Here is a 14,948-nt window from a genome sequence, read left to right on the forward strand (position 1 = left end):
ACAATTAGATCAGTTAGAGGCGGTTTGTAGATCTTCCTGTGAAATGAAAAGAAAATGCAGAGAAGATACAATAAAGCTATATCTTCATGACCTTGGGGGTCAGCAAAGAGTTTTAAAACAGGACTTGAAAAGTACTAACCATAAGGAAGTGATCGGTAAATTGAACTACAAAAGTAGAAACTTTTGTTTGTTAAAAGGCACCACCAGGGCTTCCCTGGTGGCGCAGTTGCTGAGAGTCCTCCTGCCGATGCAGGGGACATGGGTTCGTGCCCGGTCCGGGAAGATCCCACATGCCGCGGAGCGGCTGGGCCCGTGAGCCATGGCCGCTGCGCCTGCGCTCCACAACGGGAGAAGCCACAGCAGTGAGAGGCCCGCGTACCGCAAAGAAAAAAGTAAAAGGCACCACCAAGAGAGGGAAGGCAACCCACACAGCGGGGGAAGGTATTTGCAATACTTAGAACTGGCGAATGATTTGTAATCAGAATATGTAAAGAGCTCCTAGGAATCATTAAAATAAGGAGACAGACAACCCAACAGAAAAGTGGCCGAAAGCAGGAGGAACAGGTGCTTCACAGCACAGAGCCACCGATGCCCCATAAACATAAGCAAAAATCCCCCTTGCTGGTCGCAGGGAACGTGAGCTACTAGTGCACCCGAAGGACCAGGTAATACAGACAGGAAGTACGCATGCCTGGTGCTGGAGAGCGTGTGGGGCAACGGGAACCCTCACACCTGATGGTGGTTTGCGAACTGCTACAGTCGCGCTGGAAGATCGTTCAGCAGCAACTACGAAAGTTTACCATCCAGGCAGCAATTCCACTCCTCCCTATACACCCAGGGGAAACAGCCCCAGAACGGCACACACAAGAATGTTCACAGCGGGGGGCCCTCAGGATGGCAGAGGAGTAGGACGACGTGGAGTTCACCTCTCCCCAGAAACGCATCAAGAATACATCTACGGGGCTTCCCTGGTGGCACAGTGGTTGAGAAGCCGCCTGCCAATGCAGGGGACATGGGTTAGAGCCCTGGTCCTGGAAGATCCCACATGCCACGGAGCAACTAAGCCTGTGTGCCACACTACTGAAGCCTGCACGCCTAGAGCCCGAGCTCCGCAACAAGAGAAGCCACCCCAGTGAGAAGCCCGCGCACCGCAACGAAGAGCAGCCCCCACTCACCACAGCTAGAGAAAGCCCGTGCCCAGCAACAAAGACCCAATGCAGCCAAAAATAAATAAATAGATAATACATTTTTCAGAAAAGAAAGAAAAAGGAAAGAAATGAGGACAGTCTCAGAGACCTCTGGGACAACACTAAACGCACCAACATTCGAATTATAGGGGGCCCCAGAAGACGAGGAGAAAGAGAAAGGGCCCAAGAAAATACTCGAAGAGACTGTAGTTGAAAACTTCCCTAACATGGGAAAGGAAAATAGTCACCCAAGTCCAGGAAGCGCAGAGAGTCCCACACAGGATAAACCCAAGGAGGAACATGGCAAGATACATATTAATCAAACTAACAAAAATTAAATACCAAGAAAAGTATCAAAAGCAACAAGGGAAAAGCAACAAATAACATACAAGAGAATCCCCATAAGGTTATCAGCTGGTTTTTCAGCGTAAACTCTGCAGGCCAGAAGGGAGTGGCAGGATATATTTAAAGTGATGAAAGGGAAAAAACTTACAACCAAGATTACTCTACCCGGCAAGGCACTCATTCAGATTCAACAGAGAAAGCAAAAGCTTCACAGACAAGCAAAAGCTAAGGGAACTCAGCACCCCCAAACCAGCTCTACAACAAATGCTAAAGGAACTTCTCTAGGCAGGAGGGGGAAAAAAAGAGGCCACAAGTAGAAACAGGAAACGAACAAGCGGGAAAGCTCACTGGGAAAGGCAAACATACAGTAAAAGCAGGAAATCATCCACACACAAGCATGGTATCAAAACCAGCAACCATGAGAAGAGGAAAGCACAAACGCAGGAAACGGGAAACGGATTTGAAATTAAGAGACCAGCAACTTAAAACAACCGTGTATATAATGCGCTGCTTACGGGAAATGCAAACCAAAAAACTACCATAGATACACACAAAAAAAAGCAAAGCAGGGGCTTCCCCGGTGGCACAGTGGTTAAGAATCCGCCTGCCAGTGCAGGGGACATGGGTCTGATCCCTGGTCCAGGAAGATCCCACATGCCGCGGAGCAACTAAGCCCGTGCGCCACAACTACCGAGCCTGCGCTCTAGAGCCCGTGTGCCACAACTACTGAGCACATGCTGCAACTACTGAAGCCTACACACCTAGAGTCCATGCTCCACAAGAGAAGCCACCACAATGAGAAGCCCGCGCACTACAATGAAGAGGAGCCCCTGCTCGCCGCAACTAGAGAAACCCCCACGTGCAGCAACGAAGACCCAGTGCAGCCAAATATAAATAAATAAATTTTTTTTTTTTTAACAAGAAAGAAAAAAGAAAAAGCAACCCAAACACAACACTAAAGATGGTCATCAAACCACAAGAGAACAAAAGAGGAAGGGAAGAAAAAAGACCTACAAAAACAAACCCAAAACAATTAAGAAAATGGCAATAGGAACATATGTATCGATAATTACCTTCAATGTAAATGGATTAAATGCTCCAACCGAAAGACACAGGCTCGCTGAATGGATACAAAAACAAGACCCATATAAATGCTGTCTACAAGAGACCCACTTCAGATCTGGAGAGACACACAGAGACCGAAAGTGAGGGGATGGAAGAAGATATTCCATGCAAATGGGAATCAAAAAAAAGCTGGAGTAACAATAATCATATCAGATAAAATAGACTTTAAAAGAAAGAATGTTATTAAGAGACAAGGAAGGACACTACATAATGATCAAGCGATCAATCCAAGAAGAAGACATAAAAACTGTAAACATATATGCACCCAGTATAGGAGCACCTCAATAGGTAAGGCAAATGCTAACAGCCATAAAAAGGGGAAATCGACAGTAATACATAATACCCAGGACATGGAAACAACCTAAATGTCCATTAACAGAGGAATGGGTAAAGAAGATGTGGTACATATATACAATGGAATATTGCTCAGCCATAAGAAGGAATGAAATAATGCCATTTGCAGCAACATGGATGCAACTAGAGATTGTCATACTGAGTGAAGTAAGTCAGATAGAAAAAGGCAAATATATATCGCTTATATGTGGAATCTAAAAAGAAAGGGTACAAATGAACTTATCTACAAAACAGAAATAGAGATACAGATGTAGAAAACAAGACATATGGCTACCAGTGGGTAAGGTGGGGGGAGGGATAAATTGGGAGATTGGGATTCACATATACACACTGCTACATATAAAATACACAACTAATAAGGACGTACTGTATAGCGCAGGAAACTATACTCAATACTCTGTAATGGCCTGTATGGGAAAAGAATCGAAACGAGTGGATATATGTTTATGTATAACTGATTCACTTTTCTGTACACCTAAAACTAACACAACATTGTAAATCAACTATACTCCAGTAAAAATTTAAAAAAAAAGAATGTTCACAGCAGTATTATTTGGAGCAGCTACAAACCGGAAACAACCTAAATGTTCAGCTGCAGAAGAAGACACACGTGCTGGCACATGTACACGGCAGAACACGCACCACAACGGTGAAGGACTCCCGCTACGTGAACGTCAGACGCGATGCTGAGAAGGAAGCCGGAAGCAAAAGAGCACAGGGTGTGATTTCACTTGCACAAGGGTCGAGAGCAGATAAGAGGATTCCATGGTGATAGCAGAACATGGGCTGCCCTTGGGGGAATGGGTGGAAAAGTTCTAGATGGTGAATGGGGTGGAGGCTGGACACAAAATTGTACACATTTATCAAAACTTATCAAACTGTAGCCTTGAGATTTGTGCATTTCACTGTATATGAATGACACCTCAGTGAAGAAACACAGAGAGACCACAGTGTGCACCCCTGAGCCTTAATGTAACGTTCAGTTCAGGTAGAAGAAACCGTTGGGTGAGTGGCTGGTGGGATGTGCGATGCAGGGCCAGGCTGTCACACCTGAACCCGCAGGTCACCGGGTGGTCCACCACGAGACAGCTGAAAGCATAGAGCCCACGCAGGAAGGAGTCTGCAGACACAGGGGAACATGGATCCTATCAGGCATTCTGGGTTAATGTCCAGCCAAAGGAAATGGGGGGCCCAGAGAAACAGCTTCAGTGACACCACCAGGAAGTGAACAGACACGTTTGTCTCGGGGACGTTCTATAGGATAATTAACGCCATTTCTCTACAAGCACAGAAAATGAAAAGACGTGGAAAGGGGCTCAGCTTGATTCAAAGAGACCGAAGATGCTCAGATCTCATCTGACTCCCGATCAGAGTAAGTGTTCTATGGGAAGACGTTTCTGAGACAATCTGACGATGGCCTGGTTAACTACTTATGGGCTTGTAAGAAAAGATCCCTACATTTGAAAAATGCACACTATAGGGATGAAATGACGTGTCTGGAATTTACTTTAAAATATTCTGGCAAAATCTGCAGCAATGTGTGTATCGATAATTACCTTCAATGTAAATGGATTAAATGCTCCAACCGAAAGACACAGGCTCGCTGAATGGATACAAAAACAAGACCCATATATATGCTGTCTACAAGAGACCCACTTCAGAACTAGGGGAACATACAGACTGAAAGTCATGGAAAAAGATATTCCACGCAAATGGGATGGAAAAAGATATTCCATGCAAATGGAAATCAAAAGAAAGCTGGAATAGCAATACTCATATCAGATAAAATAGATTTTAAAATAAAGAATGTTACAAGAGCCCACTTCAGATCTGGAGAGACACACAGAGACCGAAAGTGAGGGGATGGAAGAAGATATTCCATGCAAATGGGAATCAAAAAAAAGCTGGAGTAACAATAATCATATCAGATAAAATAGACTTTAAAAGAAAGAATGTTATTAAGAGACAAGGAAGGACACTACATAATGATCAAGCGATCAATCCAAGAAGAAGACATAAAAACTGTAAACATATATGCACCCAGTATAGGAGCACCTCAATAGGTAAGGCAAATGCTAACAGCCATAAAAAGGGGAAATCGACAGTAATACATAATACCCAGGACATGGAAACAACCTAAATGTCCATTAACAGAGGAATGGGTAAAGAAGATGTGGTACATATATACAATGGAATATTGCTCAGCCATAAGAAGGAATGAAATAATGCCATTTGCAGCAACATGGATGCAACTAGAGATTGTCATACTGAGTGAAGTAAGTCAGATAGAAAAAGGCAAATATATATCGCTTATATGTGGAATCTAAAAAGAAAGGGTACAAATGAACTTATCTACAAAACAGAAATAGAGATACAGATGTAGAAAACAAGACATATGGCTACCAGTGGGTAAGGTGGGGGGAGGGATAAATTGGGAGATTGGGATTCACATATACACACTGCTACATATAAAATACACAACTAATAAGGACGTACTGTATAGCGCAGGAAACTATACTCAATACTCTGTAATGGCCTGTATGGGAAAAGAATCGAAACGAGTGGATATATGTTTATGTATAACTGATTCACTTTTCTGTACACCTAAAACTAACACAACATTGTAAATCAACTATACTCCAGTAAAAATTTAAAAAAAAAGAATGTTCACAGCAGTATTATTTGGAGCAGCTACAAACCGGAAACAACCTAAATGTTCAGCTGCAGAAGAAGACACACGTGCTGGCACATGTACACGGCAGAACACGCACCACAACGGTGAAGGACTCCCGCTACGTGAACGTCAGACGCGATGCTGAGAAGGAAGCCGGAAGCAAAAGAGCACAGGGTGTGATTTCACTTGCACAAGGGTCGAGAGCAGATAAGAGGATTCCATGGTGATAGCAGAACATGGGCTGCCCTTGGGGGAATGGGTGGAAAAGTTCTAGATGGTGAATGGGGTGGAGGCTGGACACAAAATTGTACACATTTATCAAAACTTATCAAACTGTAGCCTTGAGATTTGTGCATTTCACTGTATATGAATGACACCTCAGTGAAGAAACACAGAGAGACCACAGTGTGCACCCCTGAGCCTTAATGTAACGTTCAGTTCAGGTAGAAGAAACCGTTGGGTGAGTGGCTGGTGGGATGTGCGATGCAGGGCCAGGCTGTCACACCTGAACCCGCAGGTCACCGGGTGGTCCACCACGAGACAGCTGAAAGCATAGAGCCCACGCAGGAAGGAGTCTGCAGACACAGGGGAACATGGATCCTATCAGGCATTCTGGGTTAATGTCCAGCCAAAGGAAATGGGGGGCCCAGAGAAACAGCTTCAGTGACACCACCAGGAAGTGAACAGACACGTTTGTCTCGGGGACGTTCTATAGGATAATTAACGCCATTTCTCTACAAGCACAGAAAATGAAAAGACGTGGAAAGGGGCTCAGCTTGATTCAAAGAGACCGAAGATGCTCAGATCTCATCTGACTCCCGATCAGAGTAAGTGTTCTATGGGAAGACGTTTCTGAGACAATCTGACGATGGCCTGGTTAACTACTTATGGGCTTGTAAGAAAAGATCCCTACATTTGAAAAATGCACACTATAGGGATGAAATGACGTGTCTGGAATTTACTTTAAAATATTCTGGCAAAATCTGCAGCAATGTGGATGCATCTAGAGATTATCACACTAAGTGAAGTCAGAAAGAGAAAAGCAAATACCATATGACATCACCTATATGTGGAATCTAAAATATGACACAAATGAACCTCTCTATGAAACCGAAACAGACTCACAGACATAGAGAACAGACTTGTGGTTGCCAAGGGGGAGGGAGTATGGGGGAGGGATGGACTGGGAGTTTGGGGTTAGCAGATGCAAACTACTACATATAGAATGGATAAACCACAAGGTCCTACTGTATAGCACAGGGAACTGTATTCCATATCCTGGGATAAGCCATGGTGGAAAAGAATATAAAAAAGAATGTCTATATGTGTATAACTGGGTCCTTTGCTGCGCAGCAGAAATTATCACAACACTGTAAAGCAACCATGCTTCGATAAAAAAATTAATTTAAAAAAAAGTAAAATATTCTGGCAAAGACAAAAAAAAAGAGAAAAAGGATAGATGAAGCAAATGTGGCAAAATCTTGTCCGCTTCCAATCTGGCAATGAGCACGCAAGTTCACGGGACTTCAGTCTCTACTTCTGGGCAGGTGTGGATTTTGATAACTAAAAGAAAGAGGAAATGGGGTTGGGGCAGGGTGGGCTGGGAAGCTTGGCCCCAGGGTGGGAGCTCGGCCTGGGAAGGCCGGGATGGGGGTGAGGACAGCAAAGGAACCAGGAGGGAGTCCAGGAAGCCAAGGCCTGGAGGACACAGCAGGGGCTCAGAGGATGAGGCACATGCAGCCAGCTGCCTCCTCTTCCTTCTCCTAAGAGGTGGCAATCACGTGCCTCATTGAAAAGCTACACTTCTCAGACACCCTTGCAGATACTGATGGACCCATAACCAATGGAGTGTAGGCAGAAACTGCTGGGTGGGGCTTCTGGGGAAGAGGTCTTCCCAAGATCTGAGTTAGCAGGTGGGCAATTTTGCCCCTCCCTTTGCTCCTTCTACCTGCCTGGAATCAGATATGATGGCTGGAGCTGCCACAGCCATTTTGTGACCATGTGACAACCTTGTAGTTGAAAGGCCTGAAAATAAAGATGGTGGATCAGAAAGACTCGGGACCTGGTCACCTGGAAGATTCTGTAGAACTGCCATTGGTGGAGCTCCATGGAGCCCTGGTCTGCCTCCCACGTTTCTCATTACAGGAGGAAAAATAAACCCTACTTTGTGGTTTATGTTCCTATCATTTCACGTTTCGGTAATCCAATTCCGAATGGAAACAGAAGCATTTCTCTCTGTCCTTCACACTGAAAACTAGGTCTGAAGGCATCTGGGTGCTGAGGGAGAGAGTCTGCCTCCCACCAACTGGGACTTCAACTCCCAGCTGCAGAATTACCTTTGGTTTTTTTCGCATGTTTCTTTTTTTCTTCAATGACTGAAGAACTATTGTCCATGGATTCTGGGCTCTTCTCTGGGGAGACACAAAAGTGAGGGCCACAGCAAATGACTCATTGGCTTGGTACAGCTGTGAACACAGTGTGAGGCTGCGGAGAGCCCAGATACTAGGGCTCCAGCCCCAGGGTCTCCCCTACCAGCTGACCCTCAGTCTCCACATTGGAGAGGATTACGCTGACTTTGCCGGGAGGCTGTGAGAACTGTGCAAGAGAATGGCCACAAAAATCCCTAGCACACGTGCCTGGTGCACAGAAGGCATCTTGTGCGTCCACTTTGGCACCCCTCTCTTTGCTCCTAAGGGCAGAGCGGGACCGTTTTTCATGGAGGCCACGGCCCCTAAGCCTTTGATGCCCACCCAGCCAGCCCTTCGGCCGCGAGCCTCCCAGGGCTTCCAAGGGCTGCAGCGGAAGACGCAGAGACCCCCTGCCCGCTGCTCTCTTGTCCGCTGACACCACAGCACCAGCACAGGCAGGCAGCAAAGGGACTGCTGGAGCCAAGGGGATGACGAGGGGGAGAGGGACCTGCTGGTCTGTTGGGATGATGCTCCCACATCAGCACTGAATCCCCCAGAGCTCCTCTGCTCGCCAGGCATCCCTGGAAGGTCCTGCAGTTCAGCAAAAGCGGTGCCCCAAGCTTCCCCCACACGTGCCCCCACGCCCCCTCCTACTCCCCCTCAGCACCTTCCCCTCACCAGCCTCCGCTGCCCCCCAGGCCCTGCTTGACCCCCAAGGCCCAGCCCGCCGTGGGTGCTCCGTGGTCGTCCTCAACGTGCCTTTCCCGCCACCGGGGCCCGCGCCCACACGCCCACCCTTCCCACGTCCTGCCTCCGCCTGGCTTCTTCCCGGGTTCCGGCCACCCTCTCTCCCGCCAGACAACGGCAGCTCACACCACCCGGCGCCTCCCCGGGCTCAGCCCCAGACCGGTAGCCACGTCCAGTCCCCACAAAGCTCGGGAGACCCGTGCTGCTCCTCAGGAACCGAGGAGACGAGACGTGAGAGTTGGGTGTCACCCGAGGCTGAGCGGGGACGTCACAGGCCCGACGCCTGCCGGCCCCGACCCCCTGGGCAGTGCTGCCCTCTGGAAACGCCCGTGGCCCAGGTGCCACGAGAGAAAGGCGTGGATCTGTGCTTCCCGACGGGGCTGTGAATGGGGTCAGGCCCTCCCCATCCTTGGGCTGGGGCTCCACAGGGATCAGGGCGAGACCCTCGAGATAGGCAGGTGCTACCCAGCGGCCCCCAGCTCCACTCTACCCTCTGGCAGAACCAGAGAACGAGGGGTGCATTCCAGGCGTCCTCCCGCCACCCCCAGCGCCGCCCTGAGCTCTGCTTTCTGGGTGCTGTTCTGAGCGGCCAGCATGGGTCCTGTGCCTGTGGCCCTCTGACCCGCCGTCCCCCTTCTAGTTTATCCCAGAGACACGTGGGAGTCACGCACAGGTGTCGACTGCCGCGCCGGAGGGAAAAGCGAACACTGGGAAAGGAATTAGCCCTCAGTAGAGAGAGGTGTGGTGAATGCTGGTGTGTCATTCTGTGGGCACAGAGCGTGGATGTGGACGGTTAAATGGATGTGCACATGGAGGGCGGCTGCCCAGATCAAGCCCCAGGGGGTGCTCGGTGAGCCGCTCTGCCTCGTCCCCTGCCCCCCACACTTCAGCCACCCAGCCTCCCTGGGCCCCTCACACAGGACGAATGGTTCCTGCCCCAGGGCCTTTGCACAGAGGGGCTCCCCGACTCCCCCCCACACCCGACAGTGTGAATCTGCTTCTCTCCCAGCTCCTGTCTTCCTCTCTGAAATTCAGCACCCGAGTCACCCGTTGCTTCTTTCTGCCTTCCACCCCTGAATCCCAACCTCACGAGGCTGGTTCGGCCCACAGCCGTCCTGGTACCCAGTGGAAGCAGTGAGGAACTGGCACAAACGAAGGGGAACGTGGAGGAGTGTGGGTGCTCCCTCACAGCCCTCGGGGACAGGAAAGCCACGAGCCTTTAGTTCCTGGGATGCCCACCCTTCCCCTGCAGGCAACTCTACCCCGGCCACCAGCTCCCCTGCCAGCCTGGGCTCAGTGGGGCGTGGGGGCAGCCAAAGCAGCCACGCCCACAGCCCAAGAGGAAGGGAGCGGGGAACCCCTGCTGATTACGCGTCGCTGCCTGCTGTGCGCTTGTTGGCACCTGCACCTCTTCTGGGGAGAGATGTCTATTAAGCTCTTTGCCCACTTTTTAACTGGGTTGTTTGTTTTTACTCGTTGAGTTTTAGGACTCGCCGTGTATTTTGGATATTACCCTCTCATCAAAGCTTTCCTTAAGTGTCTGGCTCCCAAAGCCGAGAAAGGGGCCCCGTTTCTAAATCCCCCGACAGACATGGCAGGGAAGTGATGGCAGCTTGTGGGGCTGAAATAATGACCAGCCTCTGTGTGGCCCCTCAGCAATCAAACACACAGCCCCAATTTGGGACGACAAGGTCCTTGTTGCCCACCCTGGCACCCACAAGCCATGGCGGGAACTCAGGCCACCCTCTCCACTGCTCTGGGGCGGGAGACTGGGTACGAAGGAGGGAACGAAGCAGGGCAAAGCGAGAAGCACAGGGAAGGTGCGGCCGCCCCATGACTGAACTGCACGCGGGGCTCACTGGGGGGCCTCACGCTGAATAAACTCCTGCAGGGAGTGCGGGGGAGGGAGCCCGGGCGGGGAGGGGGGCGGGGCGGCGCCTTCGAGCTGCCTATCACCATCCCCCCAAACTCTCAGAAAGCAGGCGACGCCTCCGTGTCCTCGACCTCTGCACCCCAGCCCGGCACAGAGCAGCTGTGCTCACGCCCGGCCCGATCTTGCAGCTCCCCAGATGAAGGTTGGGTCACTTAAAACCAGGGCTCCTAAACCGCCAAAGTCAACCACTGAACCCGGCCCCCATGCCCAGGGTCAGCAGCGGCGGGGGAAGGCACGTGCACACGCGCTAGCGGAGCGTGCAGGCCCGACAGCCAGGCCTCAGCAGGGAGGACGCCTCCCAGAAGCCCCTCCCCCAACCCACACGGGGAAATACACTCGGCCGCCCAAGGGGTGGACCCCAGGCCCCGCCCCCGCGAGGAGCCCCACAGATGCGGGGACCAGCTGCAGACCAGGTCTCCCGGAAGGGGCTCTACACTGGGGTCCTGCAGCCCTGCCCCCGCCAGCCCCGACTGGGGAGCCTGGGGCCCACTCTGGCGTTGCCGGCCGCTCTGCCAGGCCAAGGTCCCACCAGGCATCCCCTGCCCTCTGTGCCAGGGCCAGGCCTTGCCCAGGGTCTCGAGGGAGCCGTGGCCAGTGGCCCCCTGCCCAAAGGGGATGGAATGGCACCCCAGCCACAGAGTCATAAAACCCAGACACCGGGCCGTGTCCTGCTCAAACCCTCCCCGTCATCCCCATGGAGCCCAGCGGTCCCCCTATGCCCACAAGGCCCTGCACGCTGGTCCACACTGGCCTTCTGTCTCTTTCGCCAGCCCTCATGCCCATTCCCACGTCAGGACCTCCGCTGGCCTCGCCCACTGCCTAGGACACCCTTCCACGGGTTCACCTTTCAGGAAAGTGACCCAGAGGTGTCGAATGTCGCTTCCTCCCAGAGGGCTCCCAACCGCCTCGGCTGCTGCAGATACAGAACAATCGCCCGGTTCCCAGCGTCTGCGTCCCTCGCCCCAACCTAAGTCCCAGGACGGGCAACTCCATCAGCGCTACTCATCTGAGTCCCCAAGGCCTAGGACCCATGCCCACACACAGCCGGCACTTACTAAGCACGTGCGAATGAGGAACAAACCCAGAGCCCACTCCTCCCGTGTTCCATCCCAGCTAAGTCCTTGCCCACACCCCCAGCCACCCCTCGTCCTGCAGCCTGCAGCATCTCATCCAACTCTGGCCCCACGCATGCAGACGCAGCCCAGGCCCTGGAGGATGGGCGGTGGGCGTGCTAACAGCAACGGCGCAGACACTGCACAAGCAACATGGATGCGCCTACTGTTGGCAGAGCTGCACGTGTGCCCAGCCCTCCCGCCCCACGGCAGCCCTCGGGAAGACAGGCTGTTCCTCCTCCACAGATGGGGCAGCTGAGGCTGACCGAGGCGACCCGAGCAAACAGGTGTGTCTGACGCCAGTGCCCCTGCCCGCGGCCTCTGGCTGCGGCTGGGGTCCAGACGCCCCATCTGCACCTGGCCCAGACTTGGAGTTCAGTGTCCCCAAGCCCCTCCCCCCCCCTAGAGGGCTCAGACTGTTCCTGGCCCCCACCGTGGTCGCCAGCTCCTGTGGCCGAACCCAGGATGCCAGGCTCAGCAGTCTCCCTGGCTTGAGCCCCAGTCGACACACCCTCACACAGGTCGACTTCCCTCACCCGCCTTGCTCAGCACCCCTGCCCAGCCCGGCCTGCCGATGCCCTGGGTCTGTCGGCTTGGCCATGCCAGCCTGGCCTGGTTTCCTCCCTAATGCACAGACCATCAACCCAGACCAGGCCACCCAGCTCAGGGATGCCTCCTGTTTGCTTGTCACCTCCACGGGTATGATCACAGAATCTTGACGGTCACAGGGCGCCCACCATCTAACCAGGCCCTGGTACCATAGAGTCAATCAGCATAGTTTATAAAGCTTTCAATTGTCTTGTGAGAGCGCCCCTGTGTTGCATTGTTTTGGGTGTGTGCATTTAGAGCTGATTTGTTATCTGTAAGCATTGCAGAGCTGTCTTCTTTTTTTTCTTTTTTTGGTAACCCCATTTCAGCCTTCATTTTTCAATTTACTAGGGAGCAGAGTAGGTGAGAGGCGGAGCCACTCAGCAGGAGCACCTGGCCGCGCACTTGTGCCTCCAGAGGGGGAGGGCCTTCACATGGGGGCCGGTCTGCGGAAAACTGAGAGCCCCACCTCCACGGCAGCACCTTCCTCAAAGCCTGTTCTGGGGTGCACTGTGTCCCCCCAAAATGAATGCTTTTGAATATGTGAAATCCTAACTCCCAGGACCTCAGAATGTGAGCCTGTTCAGAAACAGGGTGGCTGCAGATGTAACTAAGACGAGGTCATGCTGGGCTCCTGTGGTTGCCTAATACCATATGACTCCTGTCCTCAAGAAAAAGGGGATATTTGGAACACAGAACCGTAGAAGCCTAGTGAAGGTGAAGGTACACGCTGAGCAGTTGCCTCTACACGCCCAAGAACCCCAAAGATGGCCAGCAAACCCCCAGAAGCTGGGAGAGAGTCGCCCCCTCACGGCCGCAGAAAGGAACCAGCCCTGCCCACGACACCTCGAATGCGGACTCCTGAGCCCCAGAACTGTGAAAAGACACACTTCTGTTATTTAAGCGCCCGGCCTGGGGCGGGGCTTTGTTACAGTGGCCCTAGGAAGTAAAACATGCAGTTTCTAGGGAACCTGGCAAACCTGTGATTTCTGGTTCACGGCCTGATTTAGAATCACTGTGGCCCTTGATTACATCTAGACCTCACTGTGCAGGCCCCCAAGGCTGCCTCTGACGCTGAGAGAGCCCACCCCAGCCCAGAACTTACTGTTGAAACTTATGCCCTTGGAGACCACGGGAGGCAGGACCTTGGACATCCGGGCGAAGGAGGGAGAGCTCACCGAGAAGCTTGCCATTGGCTAAAGCAGATTCCAACCTGGGGAGAGAGACGCGGCCTGAGCCAGCTGGGCCCGCCCCCAGCCCCCGCCCCACGCGCGGAGTGAGTGGCTGAGAACAGCGGCGCTCGCTGAGGGCGCGCCACGAGGCCCACGCCTGCAGTTCCTGGCGTTCCGTCCGACCTCACTCCCCTCCTTGGCTCGGTTCCAGCCGCCCTACCTAGTCTTTCTGTTCCCAGATCAGGCCTCCCCCACACCCAGACCTGAGCTCAAGCGTCACCCCTCCGGAGAAGCATCTTCTCAACACCCCATCCACTCCCATTTGACCAATTACCAATACTTGATTTATCACTTTGACAATCGGTTGATTGCCTATCTGCCCCTCGAACGTAAGCTCCATGAGAACGGGGTGAGGCACTGATTCGTGGCTTCTCAAGCGTCTGGCCCCGCCATGGCGCTTCTTAAGTATGTACTGAACGAGTTTGCATTTTGCAGAGGCGGAGGCAAAGCAGCCAGCTGTCCGAAGTCACACAGCCAGGAAGGGCCCAGGCCGGGACTCCAGCCCAAGATTGCTTGACTCCAAAACTTGCACCCTTCCAGCCACATTCCGGCTGCAGCCTCCACGAAAGGAAGCGTGTACTCGGGCAGGACGGGGCCCCCCTACACCCCCGTCTGGGCCGTCGGGCCTACGGCAAGGGTGCCCGGGCCGAGAGGCAAGAAGGGTGCCCAGATGGCTGGGTATGTGATAAGGCCAGTAAAGTAGGGGCAAGGAAGGGGGAGAGCGTTGCAACAGGGGCTTGGAAGGGCGCCCGAGGTGTCCGTCCCCGACCCCACGCGGCCCCGCCCCGCACACACCCCGCCCCGACCCCCCGCGCCCCCAGCCCGGGTCCAGCGCGCACTCACGGGCTCCGCACGACCGCGCTCGCTCCGAAGCCTCTGCGCACCTGGACTCGTCTCCCGGAGCCCCGGCCTTCGGTTTACGTCGCCATGGCAACCATTCTCCCGGCAGGCGGGGCTGTGACGTCACAAAGGCTGCGGGGGGGGGGCCCTGCTGCCCACGAGCCGCAGCGGGGGTGCGCAGCTCAGCGGAAGGGCCCGGCCCAGGTTTCTTTCCTTTCTCGGTCTTCACCATTCCGCCCCCTTTCTGCTCATTTTCCTTCATTCTCTGATTCATTTTTTCACCGGGCACCAGGTTGCTCGTGGTACAAAAATATACCTGGTCCTTCCTGCGGAGTGGACCTCACTTTCTAGAGGGGCGGCTCTTAAAAGTGTGGTATCGGGCGGCAGCATCACACATGCTGGG

Source organism: Lipotes vexillifer, unplaced genomic scaffold (assembly GCF_000442215.2).
Source record: "Lipotes vexillifer unplaced genomic scaffold, Lipotes_vexillifer_v1.1 scaffold1115, whole genome shotgun sequence".
Classification (NCBI taxonomy): Eukaryota; Metazoa; Chordata; class Mammalia; order Artiodactyla; family Lipotidae; genus Lipotes; species Lipotes vexillifer.